At 35.3% G+C, this 20,849-nt stretch overlaps 1 protein-coding gene across 8 annotated transcripts in view; it reads right to left on the reverse strand.

Annotated features, from left to right (window-relative positions):
- The window catches only part of SCAMP1 (secretory carrier membrane protein 1), a 139,422-nt gene that overhangs the window by 65,744 nt on the left and 52,829 nt on the right, over window positions 1–20,849 (reverse strand). The window lies entirely within an intron of this gene.

Here is a 20,849-nt window from a genome sequence, read left to right on the forward strand (position 1 = left end):
TCACATAAATCTTTTACTTCACATGACATATCAATAACAGAGATTAATCACAACTACAGTTTGAGGAATCAGGGAAGACAAAGTATTTCATTATTTTAAAAGAGAGAACAGAAATTTTACATTTAACCACAATAAATGGGTACAACTTAACTAAAGTACTAAACATTTTACCTTTGGTAACTCAGCATAGTAGTTAACAGCATGTAGCTTTAGAGAAAGATTTGAGTTTGAATCCAGACTCTTCCAGTTAAAGTTGTGTAACTTCAAAGAAAATTTAGGCCTAAATCTGAGATTTTCTATTTGCAAAATAAGAACAGTGGAATCTACCTTTATATGGATGAAATAATACATGTAACGTGCTTAGCGGGGGATGTACAGGCACATAGGAAACAATCAATAAATGTTACTTGTTGGTACCTCTCTTACACCAGTACAGTACTGCACTGCAAACAATTTTGCTCACAGAAGTAATATTCTGCTTACAGAAGTGACATTTAGCTTCTGATAAAATCTTGAAAATTTCTGGGACATGGTTGGTAACTTCATTACTACCAGAATCAAGTAATACATGAAATTCCTGATGATGAAGATGATGTAAAGGCAATAGATTAAAAAGGAACCTAAGAAATACAGCTGCTTTCCTTGTCTTAGTCACTTTGAGATGTAAGGCTATCTAAACCAACCTCATTCTCCCCCTAATGCTTTTGTGCCAAAATCAATTCTTTCTCCAAGAACAGGGTTCCATAAGTAGGCTTTAAAAGGCAGCACCACAAACCCACCCAAATTGTGCATAATATTTTGCATGTCTGTATCTTTTTAGGAAGAGGAGTCACAAATTTCAGATTCACAGTGGAGTCTGTGATATAAAACTATTAAGAACACTCACTAGCCTAAACTAAAATGCATGGAACTGGGATGGAAGGGACCCTAGACTTTGTCTTCTTTCCATCTGTGTTCTGCTAAAAGCAGGGGGCATAATAAAAAGTTTGTATGTAATGAAATTTTAAACTTGGACAATTTTAAACCTAGTCCACAACCTGGGTTCAAGCTTTGGATCTTCTATACTTAACTGACTCCCTATTTTGCAATATCAGCTAACATTTGTTCAACATTACGTGCCAGGAACCATGGCAAACACATGCATTACCCATTTAATGCTTACATTACCCCCATGAGGTAGACACTAATATTGACTCCATTTTACTGATGAATAAACAGATTTAGAGAGGTTAAATGATCCAAAAACAGAGCTAGTAACAGAAATGCTGAGACCTGTCTGTGTATCCTGATGTTTTTAACCATGTGATAAAACTATCTCTAGGATATTATTTTAATTCCATCTTGTCCAAGAAAGCTAATCATCAATCAATAGAATACCACTATCTACATTAAATTAATCCCAAATGCTCAGTCTTTCTTATATGAGAAGATTATAATTTTTTTCATTTGTAATAATTTAGGTTCTTTAAAATACTTCCTTTTAGAAAAAGTCAGGGAGGATACAATAGACAGAACAGTATTTTGCAGCTAATAAGAAAATAAGGACCAAAATTTACTAAAACTTTTACTTGATTAGTCAAAGATTTTCTTGAGTGACAACTAAAATCTCAAAGTTGAATTGCCATTCAATTTAGAAAGCATTAAACAGCTAAACTCAGCCAATAGCCAACCATTTTCAAATTACCTTTGAACAGCAAAACTAATTAATTTAAAGCAAAATAGAAGTCAACATTGGTTAGACTCCAGGTCACAATTAAACTGTTTTCATCATATTACACAAGGCTCTTATCAAAGAGAAAACTTAAGAACATATATTTTTTTCCTACAAATATGCCTCTAAGACACTTCTGTCAACAAAGAATACTGAGCAATAATACAGCTTGATTTTTGAGGTATCTAGCACTCTTATTTTAAATAAGAAATTTAAAATAACTATGATTAATATGTTCAAGACTCCAGTCAAAAAGGTAGATATCATGAATGAAGAGGACTCTCAGCATATAAGTAAGCTATAGAAAATAACCAAATGACTATGGTAGAAATGAAAACCATGGTAATAGACATGAAGAATACCTTGGACAAGCTCATCAATACACTCAATACAGCTGAGGGTGAACTTGAAGATAGAAACTATACAAACTGAAATGCAAGGATTAAAAAAGAGTGGACAAAACAAGAACAGAGCATCTAAGAGCTGAAGGACAATATAAAGCAGTCTGACACACATATAAGAGGAATTCCAGAAAAAAAAAAAGAAGTGGCAGAAGAATTACCTGAACAGATAATGACTGAGAATTTTCCAAAATTAACTAAATACTCCAAATGACAAATCCAAGAAAATTAGAGAACACTAAAGATACACACCAAAACACACACAAATGAACACACAAACATGTACATCATAATCAAAATGCCCAAAATCAGAAATAAGGAAAAAATCTTGAAGGCAGAAAGAGAAAAAAAACTTTAAAAACAGAACAAGAATTATAACAGACATCTCATCAAAAGCTCTGCAAGCCAGAATACATCAAAGTGATGTGTTTAAAATATGGAAAGAAAAAAAAAAAACTGAACTCAGAATTTTATACCCAGTAAAAATATCTTTCAAAAATGAAAAACCAGGGCTTCCCTGGTGGCACAGTGGTTTAGAGTCCACCTGCCGATGCAGGGGACACAGGTTCGTGCCCCGGTCCGGGAAGATCCCACATGCCGCGGAACGGCTGGGCCCATGAGCCATGGCCACTGAGCCTGCGCATCCAGAGCCTGTGCTCCGCAACGGGAGTGGCCACCACAGTGAGAGGCCTGCGTACGGCAAAAAAAAATAATAAAAAATAAATAAATAAAAATGAAAAACTAAAGGACTGGTTACCAGCAGACTTGTGCTAAAAGAAATATTTATCAAAATTCTTTTGGCAAAACAATTATGATATGAGACAGAAACATGGGTCTAAACAAGAAAATGAAAAGTGCTGAAATGGCTTTAATGAAGTCCATTATAAAATTCATTTCTCTCTATTTTTAATTTTTATAAGAGACAACTGTCTGAAGCAAAAGTAATTGCAATGCATTGTGTATTTCAAGTGTATGTAAAAATAAAATACCTAACAAAAATAGCACAAAGAATTGGGGAAGAAAATGGGAGTAATCTTTTGGGAGGTCCTTACAGTACACATGAATAGGAATATTATAATTTGGACATAGACCAAGACTAATTAAAAATGTATACTATAAAAACTCAGGCATCACTAAAAAAGATTTTGATAAGAGGTAGAAATAATGAAGACATAGGAGAACATAAAATTATTTACAAATACTCAATTGATCCAGAAGAAGACAAAAAGGAATAAAAAAGAAACAACAGTTGGAACTAACAGAAAATAGTTTGTAAAAAGACAGATTCTAATCTAATCAGATCAATAAATGTAAATGGCATAAACGCACAATTAATATAAATAGACTGCCAACTTGGATGCAAAAGCAAGACCCAAATAAAGACTGCCTACCAAAAAAAGTCACTATAAATATAAAAACAGTAGTAGGTTAAAGGTAAAAGAACAGAAAAAGATATAATATACAAACATAAATTAAAAGAAAGCCGGAATAGTTGTCATAATATTAGATAAAATAGATGACAAAAAAGGATTATTATACCAGGGATAATGAGAGAAACTACATAATGATAAAGAATTCAAAGCACAAAGAAAACATATCATAAATATATATCTACTTAACAAGACTGTCCATGAAGATAAAACTAAAAGAAGAGAAAAATCCATAATTAAAGTTGGAAATTTCAACATTTTGTCAATTCTCAGGAACTGACAAAACAAGCAGACAAAAATCAGTATGAATACAGAAGACCTGAACAACACTATCAACCATTTTGACCACACTGATATTAACAGAACATTTCATCCAACCAAAGCGGAATACACATTCTTTCAAGTGTACACAGAAGGAGGTGTCAGTTTCAGAGTTTTTAAATCCCCAGCACTGCTACATTCTCTATGGATTTTCATATCAGCTTCTACCCTCAATCTATTCTATATTATTATGGTTGAAAATTAAGAAAATCAGCTTTACACAGATATACAGTTAGAAAAGGGAGAACCTTAAGCTCTCTGAAAGGAGAATATCAAGGGTCCTTGCATCACACTAGAAAAACTACTATAAAATAAGCCACATAAAAATTAACAGACCATTTTCCTTCTCCTCACTCTCAACACCCAGCTGGTACAGAACTTTGTAATGAATAGTAAGCTCTTAACTACTGTGGTTAAAGAACCATTCAAGAAATAAACATTGCCAGTAAATATAGCCGACCTTTGAACAACGGGTTAGGTACGGACCCCACCCCCACCCCAGTCGAAAATCTGTATAGAACTTTACAGTCAGCCCTCTGTATCCAAGGTTCCACATCCACATATTCAACCAACTATGGACCATGTAGTACTGTAGTAGTATTTATTGAATAAAATCCATGTATAAGTGGACCCAAGCAGTTCAAACCCATTTGTTCAAGGTTCAACTGTATTCTAAGATTAATTACCCCACTGAACAGAGATCACTGAGTTACCTAGATTCTCTGAAAATTAAATAATAATGTAAACATAATAAAGTAGAAAGGAAAACAGGAGCCCTAAATTTCCAGTCTGAAGGCCTAGGTGAAAATCTCAGCAACTAATGATCCACTAGAAAGATTCTAAACATTAAACAATATAAAGTACTGAACAAGACTTGTAGACTCTAAAGCACTATATATTTATATACACATGTAAGAAACTAAGCAGTAGGTTCCTCTTGCAGGTATAGAAAGAATATTACCCTTCCTTAAGATAAATTTAATATGAGACTTCACTTTGGAATCAAAAAAGAAAAATTCTCTTTTTCTGGTTATACAAACAGGATGAAAAAGAGTCAAGTTAATTACAAAAGGCAGTATTTTAACGTACATTAAACTAACTTGAAAGACTATTTAAACAACATAAAAATGAACTAATATCAATTCCTGAGCTTTGGATGTTTTTACACTTAAAATCAAATATAAAGTATCTTTTTACAGAAAAAATTTGATTGACTTTCTCATTCATACACTATTATAACACTTTTCAAGATGTTAAAATAGTGTTATAGTTCAATTATATTTAATTTCAATTAGCAAAATATTCCAACATAAAAGGTGCAATATCCCAACAGATAAGAAGTATGTTCTAAAGAAACAGGACCAAAAATATACTGTCTACTGCCCAGAGATAGCTTACTTTTAAAAAGTATACCTGAGGGACTTCCCTGGTGGTCCAGTGGTAAAGAATACACCTTATAATGCAGGGGATGCAGGTTCGATCCCCGGTCAGGGAACTAAGATCCCACAATGCCACGGGAAAACTAAGCCCGCGCGCCACAACTACTGAGCTTGCACGCCTCAGCTAGAGAGCCTGCATGCCACAAACTACAGAGCCCATGCGCTCTGGAGCCCGCACACCACAACTAGAGAGAAGCCTGCGCAATGCAATGATGAGCCTGCGCACCACAATGAAAGATCCTGCATGCCGCAACTAAGAGACCCAACGCAGCCAAAAATAAAATAAATAAATAAATAAATAATAAATCTTAAAAAAGAAAAAGTATACCTGGAAGAAGCTTAGAAGTAGCAAACCATCCTAACTACAAGTAAAAAGCTGAACAAACTGAAAAGTCAACAACTCTTCTTAGGTCTGAAAGAGAAGTGAAGCCAGAGGGCAAACTGCAACCCCAAAACTGGGAGACAGATAGATGAATACAGAGAATCAAAAGTTATTAGAGCAAAAACCCATAAGCAGAAACCTCTGCAGCAACCATTGCCAGGGGAGGAATTCTGAACTGTAATTGACAAGAGGCTCAGAGTGGACGACTCTGAAGAGTTAAAAACTCCAGGGAGACCTAGTCATATGGGGAATCCCACACATTTGTGAATTTTACCAACAACAGCTTAATCTGGTTCTCAGAGTGAATTCTTTAGAGAAAAAAATCCCCTCATGCTTCCGGGAGGAGGTGGGGAAACGGAACCATCTGCAAATACTCTAGAGCACTCTGTTCTTAACAAGGACTGCCCTCAGGAGAAACTCATTAACCAGAGCCCAACCTGCTGCCGTTTTGTTACAGCCTAACCTACATGAGGAAACAGAAATACCGAACTCCAGCCCACTGTAGGCCAGCCTGTCCCTCCTGAGAAGGACTGAGAAGCACTGGCGCAGTTCACAGTCCAGAGGCTCAAGCTAACTGAAAGACTGAGACCTAATCACAGGCCTACAGAACGCTTCCCCTGCCCCACACCTTACCATCACATTACTAAAGGTCTATTTACAGCAGTTCCTTTTACCTAGTACATCAAGTCCAGCCATCAAGTAAAAATTACAAGACATACTAAAATGCAAAAAACAGTTTGAAGAGATAGAGCAAGCGTCAGAACCACAGTCAGATATGACTAGGATGTTGGAATGACCAGATCAGGAATGTACAACTATGATTAATATGCTACAGGTTCTAATCGATAAACTAGACAGTATGCAAGAACAGATTAGCAATGTAAGCAGAGATGGAAATGCTAAGCACCAAATAAATTAATTTTTTTACAGTTCTTAATATGACAGAAAAGCTGGTGTCAAACGCATCCCTGCCAAGAGCAACTAGAACAGTAGGATAAAATGGGAAAAAAAATAAATCTGCTGAAGCACCAGGAATAGAGAGATCATGATTCTGGAGTGGAAGAGAACTACAGAAATGTAAGCTGACTTTCTACGGCCTCAATTCATTTTTCCTGAATGCAAGATAATAAGTTGAAAATTCAGATTCTGCCTGCAGAGAGCGCTGCTTCCAGGGAACAGACAAACCAACTGAGATTTGGCAGATTCACAGGACTCGCGACACAAAACTAAGGATGCACTGTAACAAAATACTGATGAGAAATGAGAAGTGAGAAGCATAAAGCTGGCCCAAACATGCAGCCAAGTTTTCTCTCAAGGCATGTACCAAATACAGAAGCTAAAGAGATAAGCAGAGCCTCTGAAAGCAGAGGAGACTTTTCTGCAGTGTCCCCTAATGGGAAAAGGATTAGAACAGCAATTCTGAAACTTTTGGTCTCAGGACCTCTTTATTTTTGAGCATCTCAAAGAACATTTGCTTATGTGGGTTGTAGCTCTTGCTTTACAAAATGAGAAACTAAAATTGAGAAATATTTAAAGCATTCAACTAATTTTTTAGATAATAAATTGCTGACAATAAAATAACATTTTCATGAAAACTGAAAAAAAAACAGCAAAAAGTAGCATTAGTTTATATTTTTGCAAACCTCTTTAATGTCTGGTTTAATAGAAGATAGCTGCATTCTCTTTTCTGTTTCTACATTCAAACTCTTTGCAAGTCATGTAAGCCTCTGGAAAACTGTATACTTAAGAGAACAACATCTTAATGTTATTATGAAATAGTTTTCATGTCATGGACCCTCTAAATGGATGCTGTCCTCCCACCCTTCTCCCCTCTAGGGATCACAGGACTATACTGTGTGAGTCCAGGACTTGCTGAGGGAGGAGCCCAAGTGAACATATCAGGTTCTCAATTAAAAACCTAGAGGGTTAACCTCTATGACTAGGGCAGAACCAAACATAAACAGAAATTAAACAAAACTGCAACTCAGCCTTAACTCAGCTTAGCCCCTGACTTATACTCTAGCTGACAAGCATGGCAAAGGTGAACTTGCTCTGAAACAACTGAACATCATCAGAATCCTCCACAATTCTTTATTCACCATATCCAGATTCAATCTAATCTTGTTAAGTATACCAAGAGATGCACCATATGATTAAATACCAAGAGTAAAATATGGACAATACAAAACAAATTCACAGAGTATTCTAGATACTGAAGTATGCACACAAAGACATTAACAAAATTTCATAAGAGAATAAAACCTTTAAAAAATGTTCAAGTACACATGGCAAAAGTGAAAGAAACTACTGAAATTAAGAATTTAATACATGAGTTTATACTGGGATAAATTCCTAGAAACATACAACCTGCCAAGTCTGAATCATGAGGAAACAGAAAATCTAAACAGATCGATTACTAGTAAGGAGATTGAATCGGTAACCAAAACCTCCCAAAAACAAAAGTCCAAGACCACATGGCTTCATTGGTGAATTCTACCGAACATTTAAAGAAGAATTAATAACAATCTTTCTTAAACTCTTTCAAAAAACACAGAAGAGGAGGGAACACTTCTAAACTCATTTTACAAGGCCAGCATTACCCTGATGCCAAAACCAGACAAGTACACTACAAAAAAAGAAAATTACAAGCCATTGTTCCTAATGAACATAGAGGCAAAAACCTTCAATAAAATGTTAGCAAGCCAAATTCAACAACACATGAAATGGATCATAAAACACAATTAAGTGAGATTTATTCCACGGATGCAAGGATGGTTCCACATCCACAAATCAATCAATATGATACACCACATTAACAAAATAAATGAAGGATGAGTATTGTATGATCTCAACAGATGCATAAAAAGCATTTGCAAAAATTCAACATCGATTTATGATAAAAACTCTCAACAAAGAGGATATACAGGGAACATACCTCAACATAATAAAGGTCATATATGACAAGCCCACAGCTAACATCATATTCAATGGTGAGAAGCTAAAAGCTTTTCCTCTAAGATCACAAATAAGACAGGGATGCCCTCTCTCACCACTTTTATTCTACATAGTATTACAAGTCCTACCCAGAGCAATTAGGCAAGGAAAAAAAAATCCAAATCAGAAAGGCAGAAGTGAAATAGTCACTATTTGCAGATGACATGATATTTACATAAAGTCTCCACCAAAAGACTGTTAGGACCAATAAACAAATTCAGTAAAGTTAGAGGGCACAAAATCAATATACAAATATCTGTTGTGTTTCTATATACAAAAAATGAATAGAAAGAGAAATTAAGAAAAAAATCTCATTTACAATTGCACCAAAAAAAATAATAATAATAAAATGCCTAGGAAAAAATTTAGCCAAGGAGGTAAAAGACCTACACAGTGAAAACTATAAGACACTGATGAAACAAACTGAAGACATAAATAAATGGAAAGATATTCCACACTCACGGATTGGAAGAATTAGTATTGTAAAATGACCATACTACCCAAGGCAATCTACAGACTCAATGCAATTCCTAACAAAATATCAATAGCATTTTTCAGATTCACAGAAATAGAACAAACAATTATAAAACTTGTATGAAACTTAAATAGATCCTGAGTAGCCAAAGCAACTTTGAGAAAGAAGAACAAAGCTCGAGGAATCATGCTCCCTGACTTCAAACTATATTTCAAAGCTATAGTAATCAAAACAGTATGGTACCGGCACAAAGACACACACATAGATCAATGGAACAGAATAGAGAGCCCAGAAATAAACCCACACATATATGGTTAATTAACATTCTACAAAGGAGCTAAGAATATCAAATGGGGGAAAGGACAGTCTCTTCCATAAATGGTGCTGGGAAAACTGGACAGCCACATACAAAAGAATGAAACTGGACCACTATTTTAAACCATACACAAAAATTAACTCAAAATGGATTAAAAACATGACCATAAGACCTGAAACAATAAAACTCCTAGAAGAAAACATAGGTGGTAAGCTCCTCAACATCAGTCTTGGCAATGATTTTTTGGACTTGACACCAAAAGCAAAAATCAACAAGTAGAACTACATCAAATAAAAAAGCTTCTCAGGACTTCCCTGGTGAGGCAGTGGTTAAGAATCTGCCTGCCAATACAGGGAACACAGGTTCGATCCCTGGTGCAGGAAGATCCCACATACCATGGAGCACCTAAGCCCGTGCGCCACACCTACTGAGCCTGCACTCTAGAGCCTGCGAGCTACAACTACTGAGCCCACGTGCCACAACTACTGAAGCCCGTGCACCTAGAGCCCATGCTACTCAACAAGAGAAGCCACCGCAATGAGAAGCTCACACACTGCAAACGAAGAGTAGCCCCCGCTCACCTCAACTAGAGAGCCCGCGTGCAGCAACGCAGCCAAAAATAAGTAAATAAAAGACCTGACCTTTAAAAAAAATCTTAAAAAAAAAAAAAGTTCTGTACAGCACAAGAAATCGTCAACAAAATGAAATCTACCAAATGGGAGAAAATATTTGCAAATCATATAATAATAAGGGGTTAATATCCAAAATATATTAAAAATCTCACACAACTCAATACCAAAAAACCCCCTAACAATCCAATTAAAAAGTGGGCAGAAAATCTGAATAGATATTTCTCAAAGACACACAGATGGCCAACAGATACACAAAAAGATGCTTAACATCGCTAATCATCAGATAAAAGCAAATCAAAACCACAATGAGATATCACCTCATGTCTGTTAGAATGGCTACTATCAAAAAGACAAGAAATAAGAAGTGTTGGTGAGGAAGACGAGAAAAGGGAACGCCTGAGCACTTCATGAAAATGTAAACTGGTGCAGCCACTGTGGAAAAGGGTATGGAGGTTCGTCAAAAAGTTAAAAATAGAACTACCATATGATCCAGCAATTCCACTTCTGGGTATTTATCTGAAGGAAATGAAATCATTATCTGGAAGAGATATTTGTAATCCCATTTTCATTGCAGCATTGTTCATAACAGCCAAGGTATGGAAACAACCTAAGTGTCCACTGATGCAAGAATGGATAAAGGAAGTGTAGTGTGTGTGTGTATACATATATAGTGTGTATATAAATAAAATGGAATATTATTCAGCCTTAAAAAAGAAGGAAATCCTGCCATTTCCAACAACATGAATGAACCTTACTAAACTAAGTTAAGTAAGCCAGACAAAGATAAATAGTTCATGGTATCACTTATATGCAGAATTTTTTTAAAACAAAGTAGAACTCATAGAAACACAGAGTAGAATGGTGATTACCAGGGACTGGAGTAAATGGGAAGAAGTTGGTAAAAGGATACAAACTTTTAAGATGAATAAGGTCTAAGAATCTAATGTAGAACCTAGTGACTATAGTTGATAATACTGTATTCTATCACTGAAATTTGCTAGAAGAGTACATTGTAAGGAAAGAAAAGGTAAATATGTGAGGTGATGGATGTGTTAACTCAATTGTGGTAAGGCTCTCACAATGTGTATGAATATCAAAGCACCATGTTGTATACCTTATATATATTACAATTTTTTCAGTTATACCTCAGTAAAGCTAAAAAATGAAGGTGAAATGAAAATGTTTTCAAACAAAATTTGAGGGAATTCATTGTCTGTAGACCTCTAATAAGAGACAATGATAAAAGAATAGATGAAAAATAGAATAATACTTTATTAATCTAAAAGATAAAGAAAGAAAAAGGTATTTAACAGATATGTTTTATATGGTAAGTAGTAGCTATAAATATTAGATATAAATCCATGTACATCATTAAAGATAAAAATGTAACCAAATTATATATAATTTTAGTGTAATTACATCAAACATAAATACACAAAAACTCCACTTAAAAGACTAGATTATCACACATTTTTTTTTACAACTCTCTTTATTAGCTGTATTTTTGTATATTCTTCCCATTGATCACAGGCACATAACCATGTACAGAAATACAAATATCATTTCAGTCCACTTTTTTTTTTATACACAGCAGGTTCTTAGAGTGTATACATGTCAGTGTATACATGTCAATCCCAATCACCCAATTCATCACACCACCACCACCACCACCCCCGCCACTTTCCCCCTTTGGTGTCCATACGTTTGTTCTCTACATCTGTATCTCAATTTCTGCCCTGCAAACCAGATCATCTGTACCATTTTTATACGTTCCACATATATGCATTAATATATGATATTTGTTTTTCTCTTTCTGACTTACTTCACTCTGTATGACACTCTCTAGATCCACCCACGTCTCAACAAATGACCCAATTTCGTTCCTTTTCATGGCTGAGTAATATTCCATTGTATATATGTACCACATCTTCTTTATCCATTCATCTGTCGATGGGCATTTAGGTTGCTTCCATGACCCGGCTATTGTAAATACTGCTGCAGTGAACATTGGGGTGCATGTGTCATTTTGAATTATGGTTTTCTCTAGGTATACGCCCAGTAGTGGGATTGCTGGGTCATATGGTAATTCTATTTTTAGTTTTTTAAGGAACGGCCATACTGTTCTCCATGGTGGCTGTATCAATTTACATTCCCACCAACAGTGCAAGAGGGTTCCCTTTTCTCCACACCCTCTCCAGCATTTGTTGTTCGTAGATTCTCTGATGATGCCCATTCTAACTGGTGTGAGGTGATACCTCATTGTAGTTTTGATTTCCATTTCTCTAATAATTAGTGATGTTGAGCAGCTTTTCATGTGCTTCTTGGCCATCTTTATGTCTTCTTTGGAGAAATGTCTATTTAGCTCTTCTGCCCATTTTTGGATTGGTTTGTTTTTTTCATATTGAGCTGCATGAGCTGTTGATATATTTTGGAGATTAATCCTTTGTTGATTCATTTGCAAATATTTTCTCCCATTCTGAGGGTTGTCTTTTTGTCTTGTTTATGGTCTCCTTTGCTGTGCAAAAGCTTTGAAGTTTCATTAGGTCCCATTTATTTTTGTTTTTATTTCCATTACTCTAGGAGGTGGATCAACAAAGATCTTGCTGTGATTTATGTCAAAGAGTGTTCTTCCTATGTTTTCCTCTAAGAGTTTTATAGTGTCCAATCTTACATTTAGGTCTCTAATCCATTTTGAGTTTATTTTTGTGTATGATGTTAGGGAGTGTTCTAATTTCATTCTTTTACACGTAGTTGCCCAGTTTTCCCAGCACCACTTATTGAAGAGACTGTCTTTTCTCCGTTGTATATCCTTACCTCCTTTGTCATAGATTAGTTGACCATAGGTGCGTGGCTTTATCTCTGGGCTTTCTATCTTGTTCCATTGATCTATGTTTCTGTTTTTGTGCCAGTACCATATTATCTTGATTACTGTAGCTTTGTAGTATAGTCTGAAGTCAGGGAGTCTGATCCCTCCAGCTCCGTTTTTTTCCCTCAAGACTGCTTTGGCTATTCGGGGTCTTTTGTGTCTCCATACATATTTTAAGATTTTTTGTTCTACTTCCGTAAAAAATGCCATTGGTAATTTGATAGGGATTGCGCTGAATCTGTAGATTGCTTTGGGTAGTATAGTCATTTGCACAATATTGATTCTTCCAATCCAAGAACATGGTATATTTCTCCATCTGTTAGCATCATTTTTAATTTCTTTCATCAGCGTCTTATAGTTTTCTGCCTACAGTTCTTTTGTCTCCCTAGGTAGGTTTATTCCTAGGTATTTTATTCTTTTTGTTGCAGTGGTAAATGGGAGTGTTTCCATAATTTCTCTTTCAGATTTTTCATCATTAGTGTATAGGAATGCAAGAGATTTCTGTGCATTAATTTTGTATCCTGCAACTTTACCAAATTCATTGATTAGCTCTAGTAGCTTGCTGGTGGCATCTTTATGATTCTCTATGTATAGTATCATGTCACCTGCAAACAGTGACAGTTTTACTCCTTCTTTTCCAATTTGTATTCCTTTTATTTGTTTTTCTTCTCTGATTGCCGTGGCTAGGACTTCCAAAACTATGTTGAATAATAGTGGTGAGAGTGGACATCCTTGTCTTCTTCCTGATCTTAGAGGAAATGCTTTCAGTATTTCACCACTGAGAATAATGTTTGCTGTGGGTTTGTCATATATGGCCTTCATTATGTTGAGGTAGGTTCCCTCTATGCCTACTTTCAGGAGAGTTTTTTATCATAAACTGGTGTTGAATTTTGTCAAAAGCTTTTTCTGTATCTATTGAGATGATCATATGGTCTTTCTTCCTCAATTTGTTAATATGGTGTATCACATTGATTGATTTGCGTATACTGAAGAATCCTTGCATCCCTGGGATAAATCCCACTTCATCACGGTGTATGATCCTTTTAATGTGTTGTTGGATTCTGTTTGCTAGTATTTTGTTGAGGATTTTTGCATCTATATTCATCAGTGATATTGGTCTGTAATTTTCTATTTTTCTAGTATCTTTGTCTGGTTTTGGTATAAAGGTGATGGTGGTCTCATAGAATGAGTTAGGGAGTGTTCCTTCCTCTACAATTTTTTGGAAGAGTTTGAGAAGGATGGGCGTTAGCTCTTTATTCTAAACGTTTGAAAGAATTCACCTGTGAAACCATCTGGTCCTGGACTTTTGCTTGTTCGAAGATTTTTAATCACAGTTTCAATTTCATTACTTGTGACTGGTCTGTTCATATTTTCTATTTCTTCCTGGTTCAGTCTTGGAAGGTTATACCTTTCTAAGAATTTGTCCACTTCTTCCAGGTTGTCCATTTTATTGGCACAGATTTGCTTGTAGTAGTCTCTTAGGATGCTTGTATTTCTGCAGTGTCTGTTGTAACTTTCCTTTTTCATTTCTAATTTTATTGATTTGAGTCCTCTCCCTCTTTTTCTTGATGAGTCTGGCTAATGGATTATCAATTTTGTTTATCTTCTCAAAGAACCAACTTTTAGTTTTATTGATCTTTGCTATTGTTTTCTTTGTTTCTATTTCATTTATTTCTGCTCTAATCTTTATGATCTCTTTACTTCTGCTAACTTTGGGTTTTGTTTGTTCTTCTTTCTCTAGTTCCTTTAGGTATAAAGTTAGATGGTTTGAGATTTTTCTTGTTTCTTGATGTAGGCTTGTATAGCTATAAACTTCCCTCTTAGAACTGCCTTTGCTGCATCCCATAGGTTTTGGATCGTCGTGTTTTCACTGTCATTTGTCTCTAGGTATTTTTTGATTTCCCCTTTGATTTCTTCAGTGATCTCTTGGTTATTTAGTAACATATTGTTTAGCCTCCATGTGTTGGTGTTTTTTACGTGTTTTTTCCCTGTAATTGATTTCTAGTATCATAGCATTGAGGTCAGAAAAGATGCTTGATATGATTTCAGTTTTCTTAAATTTACTGAGGCTTGATTTGTTACCCAAGATTTGATCTATCCTGGAGAATGTTCCGTGCGCACTTGAGAAGAAAGTGTAATCTGCTGTTTTTGGATGTAATGTCCTATAAATATCAATTAAATCTATCTGGTCTATTGTGTCATTTAAAGCTTGTGTTTCCTTATTAATTTTATGTTTGGATGATCTGTCCATTGGTGTGAGGTGTTAAAGTCCCCCACTATTATTGTGTTACTGTTGATTTCCTCTTTTATAGCTGTTAGCAGTTGCCTTATGTATTGAGGTGCTCCTATGCTGGGTGCATATATATTTATAATTGTTATATCTTCTTCTTGGATTGATCCCTTGATCATTATGTAGTGTCCTTCCTTGTCTCTTGTAACATTTTTTATTTTAATGTCTATTTTATTTGACATGAGTATTGCTACTCCAGCTTTCTTTTGATTTCCATTTGCATGGAATATCTTTTTCCATCCCCTCACTTTCAGTCTGTATGTGTCCCTAGGTCTGAAGTGGGTCTCCTGTAGACAGCATATAGATGGGTCTTGTTTTTTTATCTATTCAGCAAGCCTGTGTCTTTTGGTTGGAGCATTTAATCCATTCACGTTTAAGGTAGTTATCGATATGTATGTTCCTGTTACCATTTTCTTAATTGTTTTGGGTTTGTTTTTGGAGGTCCTTTTCTTCTCTTGTGTTTCCCACTTAGAGAAGTTCCTTTAGCATTTGTTGTAGAGCTGGTTTGGTGGTGCTGAATTCTCTTAGCTTTTGCTTGTCTGTAAACTTTTGATTTCTCCATCGAATCTGAATGAGATTGTTGCCGGGTAGAGTAATCTTGGTGTAGGTTCTTCCCTTTCATCACTTTAAATATGTCACGCCACTCTCTTCTGGCTTGTAGAGCTTCTGCTGAGAAATCAGCTTTTAGCCTTATGGGAGTTCCCTTGTATGTTATTTGTCATTTTCCCTTGCTGCTTTCAATAATTTTTCTTTGTCTTTAACTTTTGCCAATTTGATTTCTATGTGTCTTGGCGTGTTTCTCCTTGAGTTTATCCTGTATGGGACTCTCTGTGCTTCCTGGACTTGGGTGGCTATTTCCTTTCCCATGTTAGGGAAGTTTTCGACTATAATCTCTTCAAATATTTTCTCGGGTCCTTTCTCTCTCTTTTCTCCTTCTGGGACCCCTATAATGCGAATGTTGTTGGTGTTTAATGTTGTCCCAGAGGTCTCTTAGGCTGTCTTCATTTCTTTTCATTCTTTTTTCTTTATTCTGTTCCGCAGCAGTGACTTCCACCATCCTGTCTTCCAGGTCACTTATCCATTCTTCTGCCTCAATTATTCTGCTATTGATTCCTTCTAGTGTAGTTTTCATTTACAGTTACTCTATTGTTCATCTCTGTTTGTTTGTTCTTTAATTCTTCTAGGTCTTTGTTGAACATTTCTTGCATCTGCTCAATCTTTGCCTCCATTCTTTTTCTGAGGTCCTGGATCATCTTCACTATCATTATTCTGAATTCTTTTTCTGGAAGGTTCCCTATCTCCACTTCATTTAGTTGTTTGTGTGGGGTTTTATCTTGTTCCTTCATCTGGTACATAGCCCTCTGCCTTTTCATCTTGTCTATCTTTCTGTGAATGTGATTTTTGTTCCACAGGCTGCAGGATTGTAGTTCTTCTTGCTTCTGCTCCAGACAACATATTTTAAAGTTTATTTTTATCAAGCAATACAAATAACCTACATACACTTTAGTGTACGTTATGATTTCCTCCAGGTTAGACTGGGGTACCAAAGGACAATGAACTAAAAGCAGCAAAAAATAACTTATAACAAGTAATGGTTTTATGGATCATCAAAAGTAAATGATAAAACCTAACAAAAACAAAAATATAAAACATTCCAGCTACCATTTGTTGACCATCTTTAAAGACAAATATTTTGTACATATTATCTCTAATCTTCTTATCAACTCTGTAAATGTTATGCCCAATTTACACTCAAAAACCTGAGGCACTGAGAGGTTTTACTGCATTTTCGTAATAGCCCACAACTTTTAAGTGGGGAAGCCAGAATTCTAACCCTTTCTCAGTCTGTTTCCAATAATCATACTTTTTCAACAAAACACTGCTTCATTAATAATTACCTAATATTTTAAAGTATTTACATAATGCCTGGTGATTTGTGGAAGCATAAAATTAAGAATAAAGTTAGTCTTCGGAGAGGTCCCACCAAGATAAGAATAAAGTTAGTCTTTTAAAAAATATGTAAATGACAAAATGACAACTCTGAGTTTAATTCTGATACTAATAAACTTAATTTTGAAAAGCACATACGCTTGAAACTTCTCTATACAATTCTCCTTCAGATTCAGGCAATGGGATTAATTCAGGGAGGTCAAAGTCCTTTGCATATATCAGTAAAAGGAGCTTCTTGGTTGAAAACTAATGTAACTGAGCAGGACCCTATGGGGCCTTCCAGGGACAGACCATTCATTCCCTCATATCCTCCACTGTAGCTCCTCTCTGAAGTACCTAGATAATAATATCTGATGCACACTTCTGGGGTTGTTTTATAGATGCTAAAACTACCACCAAATAGAAGAAATTAACTAATTGACAAGCATGAGCATGTAGCCCCCAGACCTACTGGTGCCTAAGGATTGATAACGTTAACCCCTGTTACGTCACCAACAACCAGTCAGAGAATTGTGTGTGAGCTGATCACATACCCTGGGACACCCTTCCCTCACCTTGCCTTTCAAAATGTTTTGCTGAAACACTTCAGGGAGTTCAGGGGTTTTTGAGCATGAGCCACCCATTCTCCTTGTGTGGTACCTTTACAATAAATGCTGCACTTTCCTTCACCACAACCCAGTGGCAGTAGATTGGCTTTACTGCACACAGGTGAGTGGACCCAAGTTTGGTTCAGTAACATTAAGAGAAGTCATATTCATATAGAACAGTATTTTATACAGTTTAAAACTCATCTTTTTCATGGACATTCTGATATTTCAATGGTTCCAGTAAAAACAAGGTTTTGGGTTTTTTTTTTCTGATTTCAGAGAAGAATGTTTATTAAAAACTTAAATCCTCAAAAAGATAATCCAAGAAGACTCACTTGAAAATAACTAATCTTCTATTTAGAGATATATCACAGGTATGATACCAGTATTAAATTACTCTGTATTTCAAATTTTGGGGGTGTTTGAATATTACTCTGTTTTAATGTATAAATTCTACTAGCCAAAGTTTCAGTAATACCTACTTTTAAACTCATTTATATATTATATATTTCTACAGGGCAAGTACCATGTCTTCTTTGTATCTCCAGCCTAATATATACTGTCTGTATTCAGTGAGTGATTAATTTAAACCTTAGTACTAATTTTCTAACTGCTTTACAATCATTAGTTATTTATCTTAACATCTCCCTAAGAGCATCAAGTGAACTCAATAACAAACTTGCAAATGAAATACTGAAACAGAAACTCAGATGACACTGGAAAACCAACTTCTCATGCATGGTAACTAATTTTAAAATGATTATTCCTAAAGAGAATCAAACTTTATCACATTTTAAAATCATTAAATGTAATTATCAGTATGATTTAGTATATGAGATTATTGATTATAATCACTTAAATGTAGCTTTAAATTTTTTCAGCAGGCTCTAAAGCTATTAGCAAATACTTTAACTCCATCTAAAGGCATTTTATAATTCAGTTAAAACAATTATATTTTTCTTCCCAGCTTAAGAGTTAATATACAAAGGTTTACTCAGCCATCATGTTATTAAGCAAACTACAACAAATTCTTGATAACAAAGTTAACTATTAACCTTTAAAAAGGATTTACTTTTAGATTATGAGTCAACAGGGAGGCAAAGAAGGAGATAAACTATATATGGCAATTACAAATGCAACTTCAACTGACTAAGGGACAAAAAACAAAGAACTGATCATTCTAGAATAAAGACTTCCTAATATGCCCTCTAGTTATTTTCAGCACCCCACGACAAAGCTAACAGCTACTCTAGAAACTTGGAATTACCACCTATCTACAAGGAGGGAAAAAAAATTCACCAGGCAACAAAAAAAAAATCTGATCACATTCTCAGACCTAATGTCCCTCTAACTTGTATGTTTGCAATGACTGGTTTATTCTACAATCAATCCCTGCCATGTTTTTCTTATTGCTTACCATTCTTTTCTTCACTTCTAGGGAAACCTGAAGAAATCAAGTTCACAGTAGGTATTTAAATATGGCAATAGAGGCAAATACATCATTAGCCAGAGAAGAATAAAACTTGAAAAACTTTTAAAAAGCACTTTAGCTTCACTCCAGAGTCTGATTAATAAAAACTAAATGCTTTCAATAACAACTTGGTTTAAGAAATATGTGCATCTGGCCTAAAAGATTTTAGTTACCCATTTTCTACTGACGTAATATGTTCAGATGCTTGTGTTTCATTTCTTAATCATCAGTCTTGAAACAGAATATGAAACACTTGCACATCCTGTGACTCTGCCCCTTCTCAAAAGGCAGTAATCCCTGTCAAAATTGATCTCAAATAAAGCACTTACGTGAATACGTAAAGTCTATTTAAAACCCTGTATTTAACAGAAATAATCATATCCAATGTATCTGGTTTAAGATTTCCATATTTAAGGGAGAAATCTGTCATCAGTAGATGTTTAAAAAACTTTACCAGATACTTCAAAAGAGACTTAACAGACCCAGAAACCACTGGCAATCTGGGTGAAGAAAATGCCAAAGTTATACACTGAGAAGGTATATTAATTAATGATTTAAAATACTTTCAACTTTCCCCTAAAAAAACTATTCCTCTCAGTTCTGCTCCAAACAGTAAAGCCCAGATAATTAACATATTTGTGATACATATACTCTAAAGGGTTGAGATGCAGCTAAGAATTTAGCCCAGGGGTTAATAATGCTAGAAGTAAAAATGTTCCACAAAGCATTTTTATTTCCACTGGCAAAGAAAGGGAATAAAAGGAACCAAGTGACTTCAAGTGATAAATGGCAGAAAACTGGCTTTTTATAGTTTGTTCTGGCTACATTTGTCACAGAAGGCTTAAAATTCAAAGTCTCTAGTTTCAGGTCATTTTCAAAGTCCCAAAGACATCCCCATTCCCACCCACAAGCATCATTACAGATACACTGGTAACACGATGGAAGTAGGCAAGCAGAGGCCACATGTCAAAAAATTAAAAAACTTGTGAGCCAGACTTAAATAACAAGGAAAAGAGCAGCAGTAACTCTCCTCCTGTTCATGCAAGGAGTAAATAGGTTCCTTTTATTCTTCTCCAACCTACATCTATAGGGGTGCCCCTCCCCATTCCTTGATAACCAACCTCTCATGTTCCATTAGATCCAAAGATTTTCCTCCCTTTCCCTCCTCCCATCTATTTTCTTCCCTTCATTCCATTTCTAACCAATTTAGTTTTCTGTTGAATGACATCTTTTTTCTCCAAATTCCCTAATCTTCCCCCTTTCTCCTTCTTTTTCGTTTTCTGTTTACCTATCTGCGTTTCTAATTTCATTTGGCAGGGCTTTGGGGGATGGGGGTAGTGATACACATTCTGAATAATCAAAGAAATTTTTTGTTCAAATAGTAAAAAAAAGTTAAACAACTGAATGTGGCCCTCTAATTTCCCTAATATATCATCTGCACAATACATGCCTATTTCCTAGTAATGCTGCTCCTCATACATGAGAGTTGAAAGAGGTTTATTATTCATAAATGTTTACTCAAATAAAAATAAGTTGATAAACAATTGAATACATGGACTCATCTAGGACTATCATCTAAATCAG

This window comes from Orcinus orca, chromosome 3 (assembly GCF_937001465.1).
Source record: "Orcinus orca chromosome 3, mOrcOrc1.1, whole genome shotgun sequence".
NCBI lineage: Eukaryota > Metazoa > Chordata > Mammalia > Artiodactyla > Delphinidae > Orcinus > Orcinus orca.